Raw genomic sequence first — 23352 nt, forward strand, 5'->3', positions numbered from 1 at the left:
CACCAGGGAGTTTAATCTCCCCTTAGTCAGGGAGACAAGATCAGTCTCACACCCAAGAGTATTATTCATTCCCATGGCTTGATTTAAGCATGAGTCTGCTGAGGCAAAATAGCTTACCCATATGACTTTGTACTTCCACAGTGTCTCGTTTTTACCTGAGATATGAAGCCCATATGAGTATTGTGCTGGTATGCTAAATAAGCACACACAGTTGTTCAACATAGTCCATGGTCCAAATTAAGTAGGAGGCTGTGTAAGTGGAAAACACATGGCTGGTGGAGTGACCACAAAATAGGGTTGCCAGCTCTGTGTTGGGAAATACCTGGAGCTTTTGGGGGTGGAGCTGGGAGTGCACAGGATCTAGGGCAGGGAGGAACCTCAATGGAGTCTATTGCCATAGAGTCCATCCTCCAAAGCAGCCATTTTCCCCAGGAGAACTGAACTCTGTTGCCTGGAGATGAGCTATATTTCCAGGGGATTCCCACATCCCACCTGGGGTCTCTTATCCCTATCATATTTATCTCCTTCACAGTCCCTAGAAAGTGGTAAGGAGACCTTAATAAAAAGAATCACTTTTGGGCTGAGTGCCATTCTTAAGCTCTTACCTAAGGATATAAGAGCCTCTTGTGGCGCAGAGTGGTAAGGCAGCGATATGCTGTCTGAAGCTGTCTGCCCATGACGCTGGGAGTTCGATCCCAGCAGCCGGCTCAAGGTTGACTCAGCCTTCCATCCTTCTGAGGTCGGTAAAATGAGTACCCAGCTTGCTGGTGGGTAAACGGTAATGACTGGGGAAGGCACTGGCAAACCACCCCGTATTGAGTCTGCCATGAAAACGCTAGAGGGCGTCACCCCAAGGGTCAGACATGACCTGGTGCTTGCACAGGGGATACCTTTACCTTTACCTAAGGATATAAGAGTGTCGTTTTGAGCACCACACAGGTGAGTTCTTTTGCCTTGCCAGAGTCATACTTAAACCAGGCTCTGGACCTGAGGGATGCTTTTAGAACAGGATCAAATCCAGCTTCAGAGCCCTGCCCTCCTTGGGCTGAGACTGGCCTTCCAAAGTGTGGGTCTTCCTTCTGCCACCAGTGTCCTCCTCATAGTGGCTACTGATCACCAATTACCAATTCCACCCCCAATGATATCACACACTGTGTTGACATTTTTTTAGGCCCTCTGGATAGATGCCATTTCAGAGAGTTGTCTTGCTGAAGAAATCTTTTCTCCCTGGCATAAATGTATCAATAGCATGGAAGCTACAAGGCACACTACCTTTCCCACATTTCTATGCAAGAAGAAAGGATTATTCACTCCAAGGACCTTAACTGGAACAGGACCCATGCAGGTGAGATTTCTCTCCCATGCCTTTTGGGGCACAGAGGAAGTACGTTCAGACCCATCTGCTTCCTCAGCAAGTCTCTTTTTGCTCCCATGACACTCAGGCAATAACTTCAGTTTGATTCAGTGCACTTGCCAGCCCCCTGTTCTTGAACGTGCCTTGGGACTCACCAGTTAGTATTCCCAGTCAATGGTGCCTCATGGAGAAAGAAAATCAGTGGCCACAGCCTTCACAGCCTTTGGCAGAGGACTCTGCCTACTTGCATGCTGCATATAAAATGTCATTTGATAGCACCTTTTAATTTTTGTGAATGATCTTCTTGGCAGTGATATTCTGTGCTAACATTTACTGTTGTTAGTCTGCCCTGGGCTCCCAGGAGATGAGCTGCCATATTCTTTAGCATTTGTCACACTCAGATTTAATATCTATAATTCAGAACTTTGCAATCCCCCATTGTTTGCCTCATATCTAGTTTTCTTGACTGGATTTGAATCCTGATGCTCTTTGTTACCCCAAGATTAAGTGCAATAAAGATGTTTAATCAGTGTGGTGTCATGGTTAAAAGAGGCGGCCTCTATTCTGGCATGTTGGGTTTGATTCTCTGCTCTTCCAGATGCAGCCAGCTGGGTGATCCTTGGCTAGTCACAGTCCTGGTAGTACTGCTCTCACATCAAGGCTTTCTCAGTCCCACCTACTTCACAGGGTGCCTGTTGTGGGGATAGGAAGGGGGGAAGAAGAAGAAGAAGAAGAAGAAGAAGAAGAAGAAGAAGAAGAAGAAGAAGAAGAAGAAGAAGAAGAAGAAGAAGAAGAAGAAGAAGAAGAAGAAGAAGAAGAAGAAGAAGAAGAGTTGGTTCTTATATGCTGCTTTTATCTACCCAAAGGAATCTCAAAGTGGCTTACAGTCGCCTTCCCTTTCCTTCAGGCCATTTTGAGACTCCTTCAGGCAGTGAAAAAATGGGGTATAAAAGCCAACTCTTCTTCTAACAAACATTTTAAAAACTTGGCAGGGCTTTAAGTTCCTACTCATCTATTATTTCATTTCTTTCTGTACCTGAGCTATATTGCTGCTCTAAATGAGGAACCAGTTGCCACATTTCCTCAGCTATTTCAGCTACAATCAATTTCATTCTTGGGGGTAAATATTCCATCCTGTATAAAGGCAATACCCTAATAGTTGTTGATACCATAAAATAGGGTTGCCAGCTCTGTGCTCTAATTGCTCTATAAGGAAATGAAATAGCCTGCACTTAGCCAAGACATCCAGGATGTAACTCACTTAGAATGTATATTTTGTGGTTATCCATATTTAATCAAGGTCATCTGCAAAGAATTTGTTTCTTTCTCACATCATCTTCAAGATGGTACATTTAACTCTCAGTGTGATGGAGATTACCAGGCCATCTACAGGATAATCTGTTTTCTAGTAGTATTTATGTCCATTCTATGAGTTATCTTGAAGCATATGGGTTGCCAACTCTAGGTTGAAAACTTCCAGGAGATTTGGGGACTGTGCTGGGGTATGGAGAGGCGTAGGGAGGAGCAGGACCTTGGTGGAGTATGATGCCAGAGTCTATCATCCAAAGTACCTGTTTCCTCTGTAATGTGGAGATCAATTGTATTTCTAGGAGATCTATGGACTCCACTTGGAGGGAGGCAATTTCTTAGCCAAGACTCTTTTAATGGGGATGAGGGAAGGTATAGAATGGCAGAAGGAATCTTAGCTAAAAGAACTTTCATTTTTATTCAATTTTCAAATAAAATCAAACTGAGAAAATTTTTACAGATGTTTGCTGAATAAGGCAGAAATAAGTAAGAGTGTTTAGGAATGGGGGAAGGTTTCCAGGGTGTTGTCCTAAATGCCTTTGCAGATATTTGAAGCATTTAGCAGAAGATTGGTGATCTCTCTGTCCTAATGAGAAAAAGAGAGATTTCATCTATTTATTGAGCTGCTTTGAACTCTTGCTTCACTATTGGGTTGTTGTTGTTTTTTTTTTTGGGGGGGGGGCTCAGTCTCTGCCAAGAGTCTCTGATGTGGCACCCTCATTCACCATGGTATCTGCCATGGAAATAGAAAATGGGTGGGGGCAGATGGCACTTTTGCCCAGCAGAGCTTCTTATTGGCCATTGGAGATTTGCTTGATTCTGCTTGGCACAAAAAATTGTCAGCAGTCATTGCCACAGAGCAAGGATCTTCACCGAATGACTGAAGGTTTACTATGTGTAAGCAGGAAACTGTTTTTAAACAATGTATTTATTTAAGAGGCTTCATCTTAAGCAGAACTTCTGCTTGAAATGTTGAAGAGTTACTGTTGCAGTTTTGCTTAATTTCACTCTTTCCTAGAGAGGACTGATGTCATTTCCAGGATTTCCCCAGGGCCTCACTATAGGGAAATGTGGAGTGGGTTGTCATACCTGCCCCATCACATATTGTGGCTGAGTCCAGCTGCTGCAGCAGCCATTTTGTGGTGGCAGCTTCCACTCTGTGTCAGAATTCCAAAGACCTCTGCAGGCCTTAAAAGGTTGGGGGGGGGGCTGCTCTATGCTGTGCCACAGTTATAAGATGGGGGGGGGAGTCAAGCCCATTACTGACTCTGTTCATGCCCCACTTTCATCTCTTGGAACTTCACTCTATTTACACACTGGATGTTAGGATTATGGAGTTAATTCCCATGAACCAAAAGCAAAAAGATTGGGGATCTTTCTCACCTTCCCCTCCATTCAGCAGTCTCTTCCAACATCAACAAAAATGATTCCTTGATTGCAAAGGTCACTGAGAACAGGGAAGGAGAGTAAAATCACCCTCTCCTTCTTCTTTCATCAGCACAACTCCAATTGAAGAAGAAGATGTGCTGGGGTTTTTTGTACCCTGCTGTTTTACTACCTGAAGGAGGCTCAAAGCAGCTTCCAATCGCCTTCACTTCCACTGCCCCACCCTGTGGAGTAGGTGGGGCTGAGAGAGCTCTGAGAGAAATATGATTGGCCCAAGGTCACCCAGCTGGCTGCATGTGAAGCAGTGAGGATTCAAACCCAGTTCTCCAGACTATAGTCCACCACTCTTAACCGCTATAACAAGAGGCAAGGAGGATTTTCACACACACACACACACACTGCAACCCATCATAGACATTTTATAATTGAACTGGTTGAATTTTAAAACTGATATTTAGATTTTAAAACAATATTGTATTTACTTACTGTGCTTTTGAGTCTGTTGCAAGCCCCCTTGATCCCCCTAGGAACTGGCAGAATGAATGAATGAATGAATGAATGAATGAATGAATGAATGAATGAATGAATGAATCTTACAGCACCATAAATCAAATTTGCCAGGATCTGAAGTGAATACGAGAAAGATCCATGGCCACTGGTATCTTCTAGACTAGAGGATCCTACGTTCCAATAGTTATTAAGAAGGGAAGATTGATGAAAAGCAAATGAGAATGAGCTTTGTTGATTTTTTGCCCGAAATGTGATATTTGGTGTCACCTGGCTGATTATATGGGTTGAAGGTTTCCAACAGGTATGGAGAAAAACAGTTTGACTCTTTAATAGAGACTTAATGGGATGTTATTTGCCCTGCCTGCTTCCACACATTAAGCCTCTATTAAAGGGACAGGACATTTTCCTCCAGGCCTATTGGCAATCCTATATGGGATTCAGACAAATCCTTTGTAAGAGGGATGCTCTTTTTAAAAAACTGCAGAAACTATTTGGGGAGAGGAGAGTTTGTAGCTAAGAAAAATGAATTGATAATATAAGTAGCTGACTCAGGAGCACAATAACTGAGACTGTTCAGAACCAATAGATGAGGAAAATGCATTTTTTCATGACAGAAACATTCAAAATCAGGCAATAAACCACAAGGAATCCTAGCTAGGATTCTCTTTTAAAAAGAACACCAAATATAATTTTATTTCTGCTCTCCTGCTAAAAGGTCAATTAAACAGTCAATCAATCTGAGAAGGTAACAGAATCAGATCATCCACCAAATGAAACTATTTAAACAAATCTGTCAGGATTAATATCTTTAAGCTTAGTGATGAAGATTTAGTTCAATTGGATGCTCAATTTATTTGGAATAGCGTGTATCTGTGATCAAGAACGTGGAAAATAATATAGCACCAGATCCTGAGAGCTTGACATCAAAATTTTATGAAGTTTTTATAGATAAGATTAAAACCCTTTTAACATTCATTATAAATATATCAATTCATCTTCAGCTGTTACCATCTTCTTTGGAGGAAGCCACACTAATAGTTTTGTCGTAACCCTTCCAATTGTCATCCTTATAGGCCAATCTCTTTATTGAACCAGGACTTTTAATTCAGGTCTTTTATCATTGTGGAGAGACAAACATTATAATCTTTACAGAAGCATCTGGTTTCTTGAAGAACGGGCCAGTGTCATCAAATGTTAGAGAAGTGATAAAACAGCAAATATTAGATTCTCCAAGTAGACAATGGCTTTAATTCTTGCTAGATGCCCAAAAAGGCTTTCATCGTGTGGGTTGAGGCTAATGGCCACATGTTCTGGTTAGTTTTATTAAGAGGAGAATATGGGCTTGGCTTCTCTACCTTTGTTCTGGGTGTGCTTCTCTCTGGACGTAGCAGATGCAGCTGTCCACTGTGGAACTCATTTCCTCTCACAGTAGAAGAAGAAGAAGAAGAAGAAGAAGAAGAAGAAGAAGAAGAAGAAGAGGAGGAGGAGGAGGAGGAGGAGGAGGAGGAGGAGGAGGAGGAGGAGGAGGAGGAGGAAGAGAGTTGGTTCTTATATTCTACTTTTCACTACCCGAAGGAGTCCCAAATCAGCTTATATTCATCTTACCTTTCCTCTCCCCACAACAGACACCCTGTGAGGCACTTTGGGAAAAAAATATTGGGATTGTGCAAAAAAAGAAGTGTCTAGCCTGAGAGGAAGCGAGCTCCACAATGGAGAATTGCACCTACAGGGACAGCAGTGAAGAGTGTGCAGTCATGCACAGGAAATGCTGAACAATGACATGAGTGGCAGCAAATTGACATATTTCAGGTAAATTTAGAATTACTTGAGGGGTTTATCAGGGATGTCTACAATAATCTTTGCTGTTTGCCTTAGCTACTGGAAATCCGGCTATGATGATCAGGAGTAACAATAGGTGTCTGAAATATGAACCAGCCATTCTTATTTCAATACCTGCCTATACACAGATGGTATAAGTGACTTTCATTATCCATTATGTTCTTTATGGAAACTGCTGCACAAATTCCATGAATCAGATTACAGGGTTAAGTTTTATACACTAGGATGGCTGGACTTTAATTTTCCAATAATATAAAAAGCATGTTATGCTGTTAAAATAAACTAGAAGCCACATACTATATCTAGGAATTCAATACAACTTGAACTCCTCTGTGTCATAAATAGAAAATCTGCTGTTTATTTTTATTATGACTAGACAGAATTACTACAGAAGAGAAGAGTTCAGTTTTATACCTTGCTTTACCTAAAGCTCAAAGTGGCTTACAATCTATTTAACCTTCTCTTCCCACAACAGGTACCTTAGGATGTAGGTGAGGCTGAGAGTATTCTGAGAGAATTCTGAGAGCTCCAAAGTCACCCAGCAGGCTTCATTTAGAGGATGGATGGGGCATCAAACCGAATTCTCCAGGTTGGAGTCCATTGCTCTTAACTACTACACTGCATATTTTCCTCCATTAAAAAAAAAAAACCTTCCTTTCAGAGATAGTATTTTCCTGGTCTGGTAAACCCATATGGAGACTGCTATAAGATTATATGAGAGAGAAGATAAAGGAGAAGAAGACTTGGTTCTTATATGCCGTTTTCCCCTACCCGAAGGCGTCTCAAAGCGGCTTACAATCACCTTCCCTTTCCTCTCCCCACAACAGGCACCCTGTGAGGGAGGTTAGGCTGAGAGAGTCCTGATATCACTGCTCAGTCAGAACAGCTTTATCAGTGTTGTGGTGAGCCCATGTGGGGGAGCACGGAATCAAACACGGCTCACCAGATTATAAGTCAGTGCTCATAACCACTATCCCAAGCTGGTTCTTTTATACCAGCTATAAAAGGCAATTTTCCAAGCAACAAAAACCGGTGTTTGTCCCAGGGGAAAATTAGGAGATGTTCCAAAGGTTCTTGGGTTGGATCCAACCAGCTTTTCTGATGATGAAATAAACAAGCCAAGCTGGGCATCATGAGATCTGCAAGGACAAAAGCCATGTGTGATGGAGGCTACAGAACACAGAATTGGGTGAAGCTAAGCATAAAAGTGAGCGGGATCCAACTTCTTATATTTTTTCAGTTAAGGAATTTATTGAATAGTGGGTTCAATAAGGCACAGAGTCACTAATGGTGTGAAACATCAGCTCCCTATTAGCTCAAGCCAACTGAACTGTAACACACAGCCCACCACCCAAAGTTGTATACAGTCCCAGGTTCCCGACAAAGCCTTGCGAGTACCCAGGTTTAAACTAACTGGACCATTCAAATGATCCTGCATGCTATCTAATGGCATTAAAGGTCCCCGCTGTTTGGAATGCTGTTTCACTGCATATACAACACAACTCTCATTGTGACTGTGGCTTCTCCATTTTGAGCATTTGGCTTAGAAATAACTCTTGATTAAATCTACTACTATCTCCACTCTCCTCAGTATTTTTTAAAAAGGGACAACTCCCATATTCCATATACTTGGACAGACTGGAAGTAGGGATGCCAGTCCCAAGGTAGGACCTGGGGGATCCACTGGAATTAAAGCTCATCTCCAGGCAATAGAGATCAGTTCCCCTGTTGAAAATGGCTGCTTTGGAGGGTAGATTCTCTAGCATTATGTTCCGCTGAGGTCTCTCCCTGCCCCAAATCCCACCCACTCCTGGCTCCACCCCCAAAGCCTCCAAATATTTCCCAGTCCCAGTTCCACACTAACTGGAAGGCCCTGTCTCCTTCCCCCCATGGAGCGATCTCCCCATAGTCCATTGAGGCAGGGGCTGCTGGTTTGTGGCCTCTCTGATGAGACTTGCAGCTGTGATGGCTTTTTCACTCTTTGTGCAGAGCTGCCCCATGGTCAATGCAGCCCCGGCGAGAGGTGGGCATCCAAGCCACTGGCCCACTGGAACTTTCCCCAGTGGCCTTCATGGCCAACTTGTCCCTGTATCTGAGGGAGGTTCAGAAACTGGATTTCTGCTGTCTTATTTACAGGTGAAAAATGAAAAATGATGGGATGCTATCGTACGAGAAAGCTATGCAACAAATGTAGGGCTATGAACCTCTGCTTGTTCATTATTTGCAAATAAGACACATATTATTAATCTTATTTCGAAATTATGGCTGTCGAGCGAGATCGAGATTTGGCCAGAGATTACATGATGATAAAAGCTAGGGCACTGTAGCAGAAGCTTCTTCTCTTCTATCAGACAAAGACAGATCTCATTCAAATTATATGAGAAGCCGGGATCGAATTCTAGGCAATGGAGGTGCCTCTGAATGAATGGAATTGGAATTGGGAGAACATCCATCAAAGGCAATTTCTTCCACATTAAAAGAGATTTTTTTTCCAACTCATGTTTTGGTGAACTGTTATGTGATGTAGCACAGCAGGTAGCTTCCCCGCCTTCTACTAAACATGCTGCTTGCTTTTCAAAAAAGTACTATTCCTCCAAATATTCACGCTGGCACATTTTATTTGACTCCCCCAAACATGTGATTGGGAAAAATACACAAGCCATAGTTGTACAATACTGGAGAACATTAGGGATTAAATATATCTGTAACCATACTACAGTTGCCAAAACTATTTCCATCTCTCTGTGAGGCTCAGTGACATTGCCTTTGAATGCTTTGTGTCTGTCACCTTCCCTGTTATCAGTTCCTACTAATTAAAAGATCAGGAGATCGGGAAGGTCACCTTGAGGGACAGGTGTCTGCCACAGCAAGCAAGTGTGATGCTTGGCCAAGGAGCTCAGTATCCCAGGACTTCCTCCTTAGGCCCACAGCATTCTAATTCATTGGACATTCACAGCCTGTCATTGCAGTGTTGGTGATGCATCAGTGTTTATGGGAGATCTTGCTATTTGCTCCCCTCACGATGTGTATAGTCACCATTTGGGGTGTGTATATGGCAACTCAGGTATTTTCCAGCTTTGGTATGCATAACTTGAAACCCAGAGTTTTGAGTGTACACATTCAGGCATACAAATTTGGAAAATACACACACAGACACAAAATGGCAGCTGCGTGCCTTGGGACTATTGTCAGTTTCACCTCCCAACACAGCTTCTTTGCTGCCAGGGACCTCACCCCCCTTTCTGGACAGGCTGGTATGTTTCATTTTCTCTTACAGATTTATTCCCCTTTAAAGCGGCAGCAGGTGGAAGGAAAGATTTTCTGTTATTGCCATTCCATCATGTAGCTTTTCGATCCTGTATTTTTCATTACTGCTCTACTATATTGTCTAGTTTATTTGGTTTCTTTTTCTGTTAGTATAATTTTAAAAACCCTTTGTTTAAGAGTCTTTCCCCCCCCCTCATTTTTCCAAGAGTTGATCTGAATCTGCATCTCCATATACATAGACAAAAGAGATCTACGCATTTAAGTGCCCCAAAAGACATGCCTTTTTGTCTGCTCTGATACATGTATCCCATTTTGAGGAACAGGAGCCAAGTCCAAAATAATCAAGGTAAGGGGCCATCTTCCCAGCTAATTGGAGTTGGTACAATGCCTTTTTCCCCCCTGCTGCATGAACTTGATTTCTCACCACTAAGCTTGGATCCAAAATTACAGGTATAAACTGCACGGAGCTTTTATTCCAATCCCAGGCCGATTCAGTCCCTGCTATCTACACAGAATGTGATTTCTGTTTTGATTTTGGACAATTTAAATTTTCCTTCTGCAACAAGCAGGATTGATCCGGAGTGACCCTACCTTTATTGTGCAATATCTTAGAGTGCTTTTAAACCTCAATATTTTAAGATTCGGATTGAGAAAGCAGGCTATTTTGAATCTGGGCTCTCCTCCATGGTACAGACGCCCTGATTGGCCAAAGGTGCCCATGTGACAAGCTCGCATTAAAGGAGAAGCCCCTAATTTCTCTCAACTTCTGTCAGTCTTGGATTTTTTTCTCCCTCCTCTGCTGTTTTCCAATCCTCTCCCCCATCCTTCAAGATAAGAAAGAAAGAGGCTGTGATTGGCTCCCCCCTTCAGAACTACCCTAACCACGTGCAGAACACTTTTCTGTTTCAATGGGGAGGGGAGGGATGAGGAAGACCCGAGTTCAAATAGATCTGAATTCAACAGGATTGACAATGGAATAAACAAAGTAAGTGCAGACTCTGCCCTAGACTCTTAGCCAAGTCAGGGAGAGACAATTGGATCTCATCAAAAGTAAGGAGGCCTCTGCCTTTAGGGACTCATCCTTTCCTAACAACATTACCTCCATTAAGTCAGGATTCATGATCACCTTGCTTACCAGCCAGCCATCAGACATACATGATTTCTCACATGCAAACTGCATGCTAATTTCAACATAAAGTGCTTCTTCATGTTCAGACAGGGTACTGTGTGAAACTGCTATGCATGTTACCAGGCAACATGAACAATGAACTATGTTGTAAAATCAAAAAGTGGCTAAGATAATTGACTGTGCTGAACCAACTGATCTATATCATAGATGTAGACAAAAATGTTCTGCCTTCCCTGTCCCTTGTCGTGTTCCTTGTCATGTTGTTCTTAATTGCAGTTGATGAAACTTGAGGCTTTAGTTTTAACATATAAAAGGAGGCAGAGTGGCACTGTATGTGAGGAATGGGCATGTTTGTCAGAAAATACTGGAGGAGGCAGGTGACAGCTGAAAAGAAAGTATCTGGGAGAGGATAAAGGAAAGAAAGACAGCTGGAACCTGCTACAAATCGCCTGCTCAGGGTGAGGAGATGGATACAGCCCTATTTGAGCAGTGAATCCAAGCAGCTTCAGCTTCAGCTTCCCTGATGTGTGCTGGGAGACAAACTCTGCTAAGCATCCAGAGTCAGATAACTTCCTGATCTGCTGGGATGACAACTTCCTTTTACAAATGGTGAAGGAAGCTACAATGGACTTAGTAATATTAACCAATAAGCAAGTTGATAGATGGGGTGGTGATGAGGTGAAGATAGAGGGGACCTTAGGGATAGAGATCATGGTCTGCTAGAATTCCTTTTGCTGTGGGGAGCCAAGGAAGTCTGCGGCCAATTGTACATGTTACATTTTAGTAGGGTAGACATTAATGAACTCAGACGCATGATGGAAGCCATTCCATGGGCAAGAGCGCTGGAAGGCAAAGGAGCTCTCCTAAAACAAGAGCTCTCACAAGCTCCAGTCATTACTGTCCCAGCAAGATGGAAACATGGTAGGAGACCCAAGAAGTCAATGTGGATGAATATAATGAGCTAAGGAAGACCAACAAAATGTTCAAGAAATGGAGGGAAGGACAGACCTCTCAAGAACAGCATCTGAAGGTTGCTAGGGGCTGAATGTCAGCCATCAGAGAGTTTGAAGCTTAGAGTGAACCGAGGCTGACCAAGGAGGCTTGCTATAACAAGAAAATCTTTTTCAAATATGTGAGGAGCAAACACAAAGAGACAATAGGCCCAGTGCTATATGAAAATGGAAAACTATGGCAGGGTGAAATCAGAAAAGTTCCTGTTTTGTCTATTTCCCCTGAACAGGCTTATCTAGAGATGGAGTAGGCAATGCATGGTGTCTGGGCTGCTAGTTGACATGGACAGAAGGATTGCTGAGAGGCATTTGGGTGCACTGGATAAGAACAACCCCCCCCCCCCCCGATCAAATGGCATGCACCTGAGAGTGCTCAAAGAGCTTTCCAGAGAGCTTGTAGAGCCCTTGTCCATCATCTTCAAGACCTCAAGGTTGGAAGATGACCTTGAAAACTACAGGCCAGTCAGTTTGACTTCTGTCCCAGAGAAGATACTAGAGCAGATTTTAAAGGGGTCAATCTGTGACCATCTGAAGGACAACATGGTGATCCAGGCCCTGCCAGACCAACCTCATTTCCTTCTTTGATTGAATGATGAGCTCACTAGATTGTGGGAACACTATTGACTTTATTTACCAGGATTTCATTAACCTGAAGGATGGTAGACAGGATTTTTGGATGGTTAGGTAGATAGGGAACTGGGCAGAAAACCACACCCAAGGAGTAGTTGTCAATGGAAATTCATCTAGTTGGAGCAAGGTATCCAGTGGGGTGCCACAAGGCTTGTTCTGAGTTCAGTACTTTCTAATATTTGTCTAAATGTTCTGGAGGGGAACCACTCATTAGATTTGTAGATGGCACCAAATTGGAAAGGATAGCAATTCACTTTGTGATAGGATTTACACAGTGATAGGATTTATCACCTCACTCTGCCCCCCTCCCAAATCAATCCTTCTCTTGCTGACTTTCTTAGGAAGAGAAACCACCCAGCATGTGGCCTCCCCACATCTCTCTCTTGCTAGTCTGCTACTGGACTTCTCAACATGGCCACATCTCTGGAATGATCACCTTGGTACACAGGAGAACATTTAAATGCCCCCCTTCTGCCCTCCAATTCTTCCCCCAAATCCCCAGCCATTATATTACTGTTGTGCAGGATGTGCTACATTGGCCTCTATAGCACAATCCCGCCGGCAAAGTCTTCTTTTCCCTCTTCAAATCTTTGCCCGCTACATCGTGGTTAGACAAAGGGATTCGATTTCAATGCCACCCTACCCAGTTCCTAGCACTGCAATGTAGGATCATGTACAGGACATTAATCGTGCCCTCCCTAATTCCTGCATCATGATAAATCTCCTACTGTCCTATTATTTGGCTAATTGCTGTGGATTATATGGCAGTCAGGTGCTCTTTGGCAGGGAGAGATAAATGGAGGACATTTCCCTTGTTTTGATTTCATTTGCTAATTGCTGTGTGGAGAAGTGGTTATGTTAATTCGTCCCCTCTCCCTGTAAGATAACAAGCTCTTGTTTTTCACAAGCAGGGAAGGGAGTGGAGGAACAAGAGCCCCAGAAGAATGCCGCTCATTTTGTGCCGGGAAGGCTCCTTGAAGGCGGTTTGACTTTCCTTTTAGCATGCAGGCGCTGGAGTGCCATTTTGCATGCAGTGCCATTGGAGTGTTTGCACAAAGAAGGATCTGCTCAAGGCGGAGCAAGCCCTGCAGGGCTCATCCCCTGCTGCACAGGTTCTCAAGCCCTTTGAAGTGCAGCCTGCTTCTAAACTCCCTTCGCCAGTGGAAAAGGTTGCTTCTTCTTTTCCCTTTCCCCGGTATAACAAATTATCACTTCACTGGAGACAGAACAACATTACATTTCCCTTTTTAGAAATGAAATGTAAAATTGTTAAATGTAAATTTATTGCCGATATCATGGCCATAATGCAAGGCTGGTTCCAAATTTTGGGAGACCCTGGGCACAGACTGCCCAAAACCAACCTGCCCCCCCACCAGCCCCCTACTCACCGCTCCATTCCTCCTGCAGGATCCCCACCACCTTCCCTGCAGTGTGGAGTGCTAGTGGCAGAGTGCCTGCAAGTGGGTGGGAAGATGGGCTAAGGCATACAGGCAGCAGAGAGGATCATGGGTAGGGAGATGGGGCAGTAGACCCCACTAGAAGCCCTGGCTCCTGGCAGTTGCCTCACCTCAGGGGATGTTCACACTAGCCCTGCCAGACTATTAAGACACACATTTGTTCAGATTTTCCATTATTTCTCCCAGTAGCTCTCTTCTTCCCTCACAGCCTCGTGACCACCTCTATGAGAACAGAGATCCACTTCCAGGTCCTGACACTGGACTTCTGCAATGTGTCCTGCAAGGATGTGACTGTTCAGAAGCTTCAAGTCGCACAGAATGCAGGCTGATTATAGAGGCCATACAATGCCCATTGGTTGTGTGTGCCACTGGCTGCCAGTTTGTTTCTGGACCAAATTCAAGTTAAAGCCCCACAACGATACATGTGTTCTCTTGCACATGGAGATTTACTAGGAACAACTTATCAAGAATGCCTGCATTTCTCTAAAATTAGAATGACAGATAAACGTACACCTCCAAGGCTATAGTACCTTCTCCCACAGGGCAATGGCCAGATTTGAGGCGCTGGTCCATTTAGGCATTGGCTTGGAAACTTGTTTGGTTCAGATTAGCTCCCCCTGTTCTGTTGGAGTTAGTTAGAACTGAAGTGTATTGCTTGCTACTATTTCTTGTGTGGTTATTGATGTTTAATAGTTCTATTCATGTTGTGGTTGTCAATTTCTTCCTGGGGGGCTGATCTTTATAGTCTGGAGATGAGCAGTAATTCCAGGAAATCTCCAGGCCCCACCTGGAGATTGGATACCTCAGGTTGGAAATATTCCTTGAGGTTTGAAAGTAGGGCCTCAAAAGTGTATAATGCCTCTGCAGCCACCCAACCAGCCACATAGTGCCCCCAGCCTATTTCTGGTCAAGAAAACATTGCAGAGAAGAGATAGCTTGCCAGATAGGTTCATGTTCTGGAATTCCATACTTCCTAGGTGTGCTTGAACCTGCCATAGGTCAGGACTGTTGTGCACAGTGAGACTTCCTCTTAGGGTTGCCAGCTTCCAAGTGAGGCACAAAACCCACACCAAACTGTCCTTGTGAAGGCTAATCAGAGTGACAACAGGAGAGGCAGGAAAATAGTCAGAGCCTGTAAATAGCATCATGGATGGAGTTCTAGGAGCACTGATGCTCTTAACTGGATGCACTCTGATCCAGCTAGTCTCAACAGGGGCCATATGGCTCCTTGAGGGTTCCAGCACATCTGAACAGGGCCACAAACTGAAAAATGTGAGAAGGGAGCCCAAATGGTTTATGGGGAACCCTGGAAACTGAACTGATGAAATGCCCTTTTTGTCACATATGATGTCATTAATTGCTAGAAACCTTAACACTAACCCTAACCTTTGAAAGTTCAGCTTTTATCAAGGGAAAGAGAAATAAATGGTCAGAAAAAGTTTAAGAATGGCTGCTCTAATTGGCCATCTGGTGGCAGCATAGATACCCAGAGAGAAGCAGGGAACCTGTCTGGTGGACTTGTGAGATCTATGTGCTACCAGACAGAGGAAACTCGTGTCTTGTCTTCTTAGGGGACCCAAAACAGAATGGTGCTCACAAGCCAGAGGAGCATTCTGTGACAAGATGCATCAAGCATACATCCCTGACAGTTATTTATTCCCAGCATGACAAGCAGCAGCCTTGTAGCCCACCCAGTAAATGTCTGGAGAGGGGAAGCAGCCTTGGAGTCTGTAAAAGAGAAATAGCGGGTGCTGTAGAGGTTTATTCCTTCCCTCCAGCTTACTGATTTGGTTGGTCCGAACAGCTCATAATAAAATTAAAAATAAAAATCAAATAAATCAATATGAGCGTTATATACTACCCTCCCTTGCAGCCCAGGGCGGTTTACATTATTATATTACATTCTCTCAGAAAATATAGGGCTGGATATACATCCTGTCTTGACATGACATCTGATTGAGCTTTTAGGGGCTTGTAAAGGAGGCTGGTGTTTGCTGGATGAGAGCAGGATGCTTGGTTTCTTCTTTGCTCTGTGCCAAGTTCTCTCCCCTCTGCCTGTCCCACAGCAGCAGGTGTGTTGAAAGTTTGTTGTCATTCTTCTCATATTTCTTAATTTAGTAATTCACAGATTCTAGGGTTCCAGTTTGTTTTTCTCTAACTTGAACACTCATCTCCTAATTCAAGGAAGAAGCTCTTAGATGCTGAGTCCATCAGAGCAGGCAATTAACTGTGGTCTGGAGTAGATAGTCATTAGCCATGTGTTGGCCTGGACAGCTGAAGGAAGCTTCAAGGTAATGGAAACTCTGTAGACTTCTGCAACTTCCGAAGCTAAGGAGCCTGTCCTATATATAAGGTATGCATAGAGAGAGGGGCAGAAGAATTGCATTTTACTCATTTCTTTTGAATCCCTTGTTCAATCTGGTGCAGTGTTAAAAATATGCGTGTGAACATTTTCTTTTTAATAAATACTTTATAATTTGTGATGCTAGTAGTGATTCTCTGTGCTGTATAGACTTCCACTATTTTGGACACTGTATTGTAAAAGGAGCACTGTGGGAGTGGCCAGCAGTTGGCAAGTGGCTATTCCTCCAGGGGCATCCAAGGCAGTAAACTGTCCCCATGGTGACCAGGTGCTGGGCAGCAGGAGTCACAGAGGCAAGGCCTCAAAAGGGAAGCTGGTAGTCCTAGCCCTCCCTGACCCTCCCTACAAAAGTCATGTGGTGCAATGAGTTGCCCAAGAGTAAAAGAAAAACCTCTCCAGGTGTTGGGAAAAGATGTTGGCAGAGTAGCTCAAGACCTGCACATCAGAGCAGCCCTTTTCCACCACACTTAAATAAGGATGCTCATTGTGTTAATCTTTGGAATTTTTAAAGTATTTGGCCTATGTTTTCAGGCTGTCTATTCTCACATCTTATATCCCAGGTCTCCCACCAGGCTCTTCCCAGGTCTCATCCCCAATCTCTTGCACCAAAAATCATCTAAGTGCTGACAATTAGGACTATTCAATTTAAGCCTGAGAGCCTTCCCAAATCAAGAAAAAGAGGCTTGATCCTCAGCTCAGCTCAAGGAACAAGCAAAGAAGGGGTGAAAGGACGACACAGGAGCTCTCATTTGGGCCTTAACATTGTTGTCATGGCACAACAGCAAGGAATCCATGATCCACGAAGTCCCCACTTTGAATGTGTGACATGATAGGCAAGTTGTTCTGTCTCAACCTACCTGAAATATAGGAGTAATAAAGGGTTTAATAATGACGCAACAATGGTATCCTGTCACTTCCTTAGCCAAACATAGGGTGGTGTTCTGGTGCACTGATGTAAGATGCCTCTTCACCCATGGCAGGACACATCCTGCACCAACAGGACATGAGTCTCAAACCAAGAAACAAGGCACATCTGGAACATGGAGATTGCTTTGCAAATAGCTAAAGTTAATTATTGGAAATCTGTTTTTCTCCCCAGTTACACATTGATTAGTAAGTGCCTTTTTTTTGTTTGTTTGTTCAGTGTACTCATACAGTTCAAATTTAGGCTAGAGAGTTTCCAGATGGGAAATAAAACACATTTTTCTTTAGTGCTTTACTAGCTCTAACCTTACCTATGCTAAGGACACTGATTTCAAGGTAGAAGAGGCTACAACTGTGTTTAAGATTACCCTGTGATTTCCTCACCTACAGAAAGGGCACAGAAATGAGTTTGGCACCCCCCAAAATGCCATGGTATGGTTGCACAGAGACCACAGAGGCCTTTTGCCCTGAGGCGGTAAATTCCACTTTCTAACACAGGCCTTCTTAATTGCAAAGCAATAACAATGCCAGCACCCCATGGCTTTATGGGATCCAGAAAGCTCTCCCTGACAAAGCACCACTGGCAGAAATGCTGAGCACAGAAAGGGGGGGGGGGGACAGTCCTCTTTGGTGCGGCCTTCGATGCTGGTTGGCCAGTGTGCCTGTCTGTCATTCCATTTTCTGCTGACTCCCCCCCCCCTTCCCTCAACTTCTTCATGCCTGATGGAGCTGAAACATCTGGGCTTTGGACCGTGTATAGAGGATTAACAGCTTTCCCTCATTGCATCTGAACATAGTTACAATTCTAATTTACCATCTGAATTCAGGTTTCTACAGTGCATTGTAGCCCCATGGGAATTCCATCTCTTTCCATCATTTGTTTGGTGATAGTTAAGAAGAAGGAAGGTTGTCTGTATATAGAGGATATATTTAAAGTTATATGAGTATCAGATCCCTTGCCGTTTTATTATTGTCTAATTTGGCTAAGGTGCTGTAGCTAATGTTTTGGCAGACTGCCTTCCATTTCATGGGACTTACCAGTGGCTTGGGGTCTCCTTTTTCCCTTGTAGACCTTGGCAATTGTAGCTTGAAAATTCACAAGGCAATCCTAAAACCAATGACTATGACTGGCGTAGGAATAACTGAGCCTGGGGTAGCCATGATAGATCATGCTGGCCCTGAGCATGAACATCACTCCTGAACTTGCCAGTTCCATTAGAAGAGATGCCAGCGGAGTTGTCTCTGCATCTGAGTGAAGGCTTGCCTTGTATGGCTCTTCCATCCTAGACCTGGTAACCCTACTCCCACTATGGTCCCACAACTGCTTGAGGATAGTAATGGCCTAATATTGTACCAGTGATGCAGTGTAACTTCTGAAGGACACCTGGGAATGATGTCACACCACTAGCCCAGAGGCTATTTTGCGGGTTATCTTTCTCCTACTGTTACTTGGAGCAGTGGCTAGAAACAAGAGCTATTCCTCACAGAAACCTGGCAACCTTTGGCAGTTGTCTTGTGAGAAGCAGGGGTTAGAGGGCTGCTTTTGGATCAGAGAGACCCTGGTTCAAATCCTCACTCTGCCATGAATCTTCTTCTGCGTCCTTAGGCCAGTCACTCTCTGTCAGCCTAGCCTACTGTTGTACGGGATACAACAATGGACACTTCTCTGGGCCCCTTCCAGGAAAGGGGGGACTAAAAATTACTAGAGAAACTCTTAGCATAATTTGGCAATGTTGACTTTATTTAAGAGGAGACCCCAGTCCTGACACCATTTCCTATGACAGGGTGCAAAGTGTTTACTGATAGGCCTAGCCATGCAAAACCATCCACACATGTCTGGAGTAGATGGTGGGGCCCATCCTGGAGTCCATCATCCCCTTGCTAGAAAAGGCTGGTTTGCAGCGAATGTTTGGCTTAAGCTTAGTGCAACTATCACTACCACTATTGATATTTGGTGGAACAGAACTGGTGGGTCCCACTCATCCTTCAGACTGCCCCAGGGCATTTTAAGAACTGCAGAGAGGTCTTTAATCTCAGTGACCCAAAAGCTCTTGGGCATCACGTAATATATCTTTTTACCACTGAGTCTTTGTACATATCATTGTCCTATTTTCAAGGACAGTTTTTCTTTTCCCAGATAAGGATCCTCCTGCACCTAATTTGTGGAACTATTTTGCTATCATATAAATTAGGGGTAGTCAACTTGTGGTCCTCTAGATGCCCATGGACTACAATTCCCATGAGACCCTGCCAGCATCTGCTGGCAGGGGCTCATGGGAATTGTAGTCCATGGATATCTGGAGGACCACAGGTTGACTACCCCTGATATAAATGACTCCCCGCCCCCCAAAAAAACCTGCCCAGAAAGAAGCTACATGTCAACATCCACCAATAAATCCAAGTTCTCGATAAAACCACACGAACCCAAAATTCTGTCTAGAAAGTTGTGTCAAGCCTTATAAGTAATGGTGTGGGAGAGAAATATTTGAAGAACCAGCCCAAAGGTGAGCAGATTTCTTGAGCAGAAAAGACAAGAAGGGGTGATCTCCCAGAAAACACCCAGAAACAGGAAGCCGTGTGGGGAAAGGTAAGCAGGAGGAACCCTGCTGGGCACGGGGTGAGACGCCAAGCTCACAGCGGCCAGGAGCTTGACTTTAAGGCGACCTTCAGTAGAACTCCTTAGCAGTGTATGCCAGGCAATCGCTGGTAAATCTTTATTAATTTTAATTGGCGGCGCCCATTTATAAGAACCATTAAAAAGGATAAATTGAGCCCATCCGGCGTAATGTCTTTTGTTAATTAGTTTGTCAGCACTGTTTTAATATCCCCTAATGACTTCATATTTCAGACCTGACATTAAAGGAGACGCTGTGAGAAAGGAAATGGTCTTATCACTGTGTACCTTTTCTCTCTCGCTCTCTCTCTTTTAACAAAAAGTGTCCTTCCAGGACAGACCAAGGTTAGGTGTCATTAACTCAGAAGCAGGCAGTGCGAGACTGAGAGGGACACTCCTCCTTGAGCCAGATATCTCCTGTCAGTCACAAGTCAGGGTGTCAGACATAGTTCCCCCACAAAGTTCCTTACTCAGAAAAATGTCTCAACAAAGGAGGTGCTCAAGACAAACTATTCAGAGCCTTGGCTGCCAGACGCTGCTGTCCTGTGAATGCCTACTTGGAAGTCAGTCCCACTGTGTTCCATGGTGCTGACTACGAGGTAATTTTTCACAGTGGAATCAGCTACCTAAGGAGGTGGTGAGCTTCCCTGCACTGGCAGGCTTTAAGCAGCAGCTGGACAGCTACTTCTCATGGATGTTTCAGGCTGATCCTGCGTTGAGCAGGGGGTTGGACTAGATGGCCTGTGTGGTCCCTTCCAACTCTGATTTTATGGTTCTATGAAGAAAACATAGGATTATATCCTCAAATTTATTCTTGCTATCAAACACATTCCTTCTACCATTACTAGGCTAGATGCCTCAGAATTAAGAGTCCTGAAGAAAAGATGGTGCCTCATATATTCTCTGAAGAGGAGTTGCGTACTTGATTCTGATTGAGAGCGCTACCTATTGTGAGCCTATTCCCGATAGTAATAAGCAGAAATGGCAAGTGACACACAGTGCTACACCTTGCTATTCAAGAAAGCAGAGAAAGAAGAAGAAGAAGAGTTGGTTCTTATATGCTGCTTTTCTCTACCTTCCCTTTCCCCTCCCCACAACAGACACCCTGTGGGGTAGGTGAGGCTGAGAGAGCGCTGATATCACTGCCCGGTCAGAACAGTTTTATCAGTGCCGTGGCAAGCCCAAGGTCACCCAGCTGGCTGCATGTGGGGGAGTGCAGAATCGAACCTGGCATGCCAGATTAGAAGTCCACACTCCTAACCACTACACCAAACTTGAGGGAAACTTGATTGCAAGATTAATAAAAAAGAAAAGAAAAATCATTCATACCACATATCTCCTGGCATAAGTTTCCATTATGGTTGCCAGGAATGGCTTGATAACTGGTGGTGAGGACAAGGAAACCTGGAAATGAAGACAGTCCTCTCCAGGAATCCCTGAAAACTTTACCTTAAATTTCCAGAGATTCCTAGAACTACCGTACCTCAATTCTGGACTTTCATAAGAACATAACGGAAGCCATGCTGGATCAAGCCAATTGCTGTTCCAGTCCAAAACTCTGTGTCACACAGTAGCCAAAACCCAGTTGCTATCAGGAGGTCCACCAGCTGAGCCAGATTCCAGAAAGCTCTTGGATAATATCATGTGGCTCCACCCTCGTACCAGTGAAACAGATAAGGCTCCCTTCTTTTAGTATTTCTATGCAAAGACAAGAGATTTAACATGCCAAATCAAAACACAAAGGCCATTCCTAGATGTATATCATGATGGGGGGGGGGGGGGGCGAGCAAAGGAAGAAAAATGAGCTTAAAATATAAACATCTATAAATTGTCAAAGTTAAATTTATTTTATATTTATTTGTTTATTTGATTTCTATGCTGCCACTCCTAGATTGGCTAGCCTGTGGTGGCTCACAACAGCAAAATAATACAATGTTGAAAAACATGACACTGCAACTCCGCTTCCTGCATGAACATTAACAGGCTTTAAAACTGCATTTCTACCTTTCTCACGTGCATGCTGGAAGTGGGAGAAAGGATTTTTTTTAATATGAATGTGCAGCCAGCAAAATATGCAGTTCTGGAGTTATTTGACTCACCACCAGAGAGCAGCAAAACTCAGGATGTGTCCCCATTAGTACACCCTATGATTATTTTAAAAGAAGTGTCCAGATTCCTGTTTATTGTAAAGAGAAGAGAGGGAGAAATGAGGCAATTAGGAAACACTGGGGGCCATTCCACACCTGGAAAATATACTGAAAGGCTTACCTTTTGCTGGCGACATTTTTTTTTGGCGTTTTACACGATGTCGTCAGCATCCAGCGTCCCAGAAGCAAGCAGGCAACTACATCCTCCATTTTTAAACACCATGTAATGTGAGTTAGAAGTCACCAGGTTAGAAGTCCACACTCCTAACCACTACACCAAACTTGAGGGAAACTTGATTGCAAGATTAATAAAAAAGAAAAGAAAAATCATTCATACCACATATCTCCTGGCATAAGTTTCCATTATGGTTGGAAACCATTTCTGGTACCTGTGCCCAGTATGTCACTGTTCTTCTTCAATGTCTTTTGGGACAACCATGTTAAAAGTTTAGGTAGTGGGATGGCCAGCATTCCTCAGAGTTTACATCTCACCCCCAGGATACTTGGAAATGAAATCCTCCAACAGCAGAGAGATGCCAGCACCCACTCATGTCAATGTGTGTGCACGAACACTAAAGCCACACCGCACAGTGCAGCTGCTGAGTTATATTTTGAACTGGGCATAACATATCGAAGGACAATCACAATATATCTGTTCGTGCAACACTCTCTGACTGAATTGGGTCATGCTTTTGTTTACTTGCCTCCCGAGATCAGTCTCAGACTTCCAAGACTATTATTGTTAGCAGGAAGGTCCTCAGCTTCCCTTGGACTATTACAGTTACATTCCTCCAAAAATGGTGGGAAGGAGAACGAGCCACTGAAGTGGGACAGAGGGTCACCATCCCTTCAACAAATATCCCAGCACTGGAGGCTGTGCTCTGATCATGGGGAAAGGGCTGAACCAAAAGAGCCTTGCCTTTAAGCAAGGGATTGGCCAGGCTTTCAAATTACAGCAATTTCATATGCATGAGAAGAGGATAGTCCTTTCTCTCCACTAGATGTCACCTTCTCCACTTTCCAGGAGGGATCTACCAGTAGTGATGGACTCTTCTGCAACAAATTGGACCAATCTGGAGGGAGGGGGAGACAGTAATGGACCCTTAACAAGCTATAGTGGCTTGTTTTTGATGTAGCCATCCATTGAGAAGGAAGAGCATTGGATCTTGTCCGATTCGCACTGTTTGCCCCACCACCCACGTATACAGAAAGTGGCTTTGGATTGCTGCCCCAGTCATATGCATTTCTATTTTTCAAGGCTGTTCTTACAGCTATGACAGCTCATGAGTGGGGTTTTTAGAGGGTCTGAGGCTGCTGGTTTTGGGGAGCAGCATGGAAGAGCCTCTGCTTTCCACACAGAAGGTCTCAGGTTCAGTCCTAGGGCACATCCAGATAAAAGGATCAGGTAGTAGATG

The 23352-nt window shown here is 43.9% G+C and overlaps 1 long non-coding RNA gene across 1 annotated transcript; it reads left to right on the forward strand.

Moving 5' to 3' along the window:
- The first annotated feature begins 1052 nt into the window (after nt 1–1052).
- On the forward strand, nt 1053–8839 carry LOC143828823 (uncharacterized). Its single transcript, XR_013227907.1, has 4 exons — nt 1053–1345; nt 6184–6367; nt 6873–6986; nt 8534–8839. It is a non-coding gene; the product is annotated as an uncharacterized LOC143828823 (long non-coding RNA).
- The last annotated feature ends 14513 nt before the right edge of the window (nt 8840–23352 follow it).

This window comes from Paroedura picta, chromosome 2, assembly GCF_049243985.1.
Source record: "Paroedura picta isolate Pp20150507F chromosome 2, Ppicta_v3.0, whole genome shotgun sequence".
NCBI lineage: Eukaryota > Metazoa > Chordata > Lepidosauria > Squamata > Gekkonidae > Paroedura > Paroedura picta.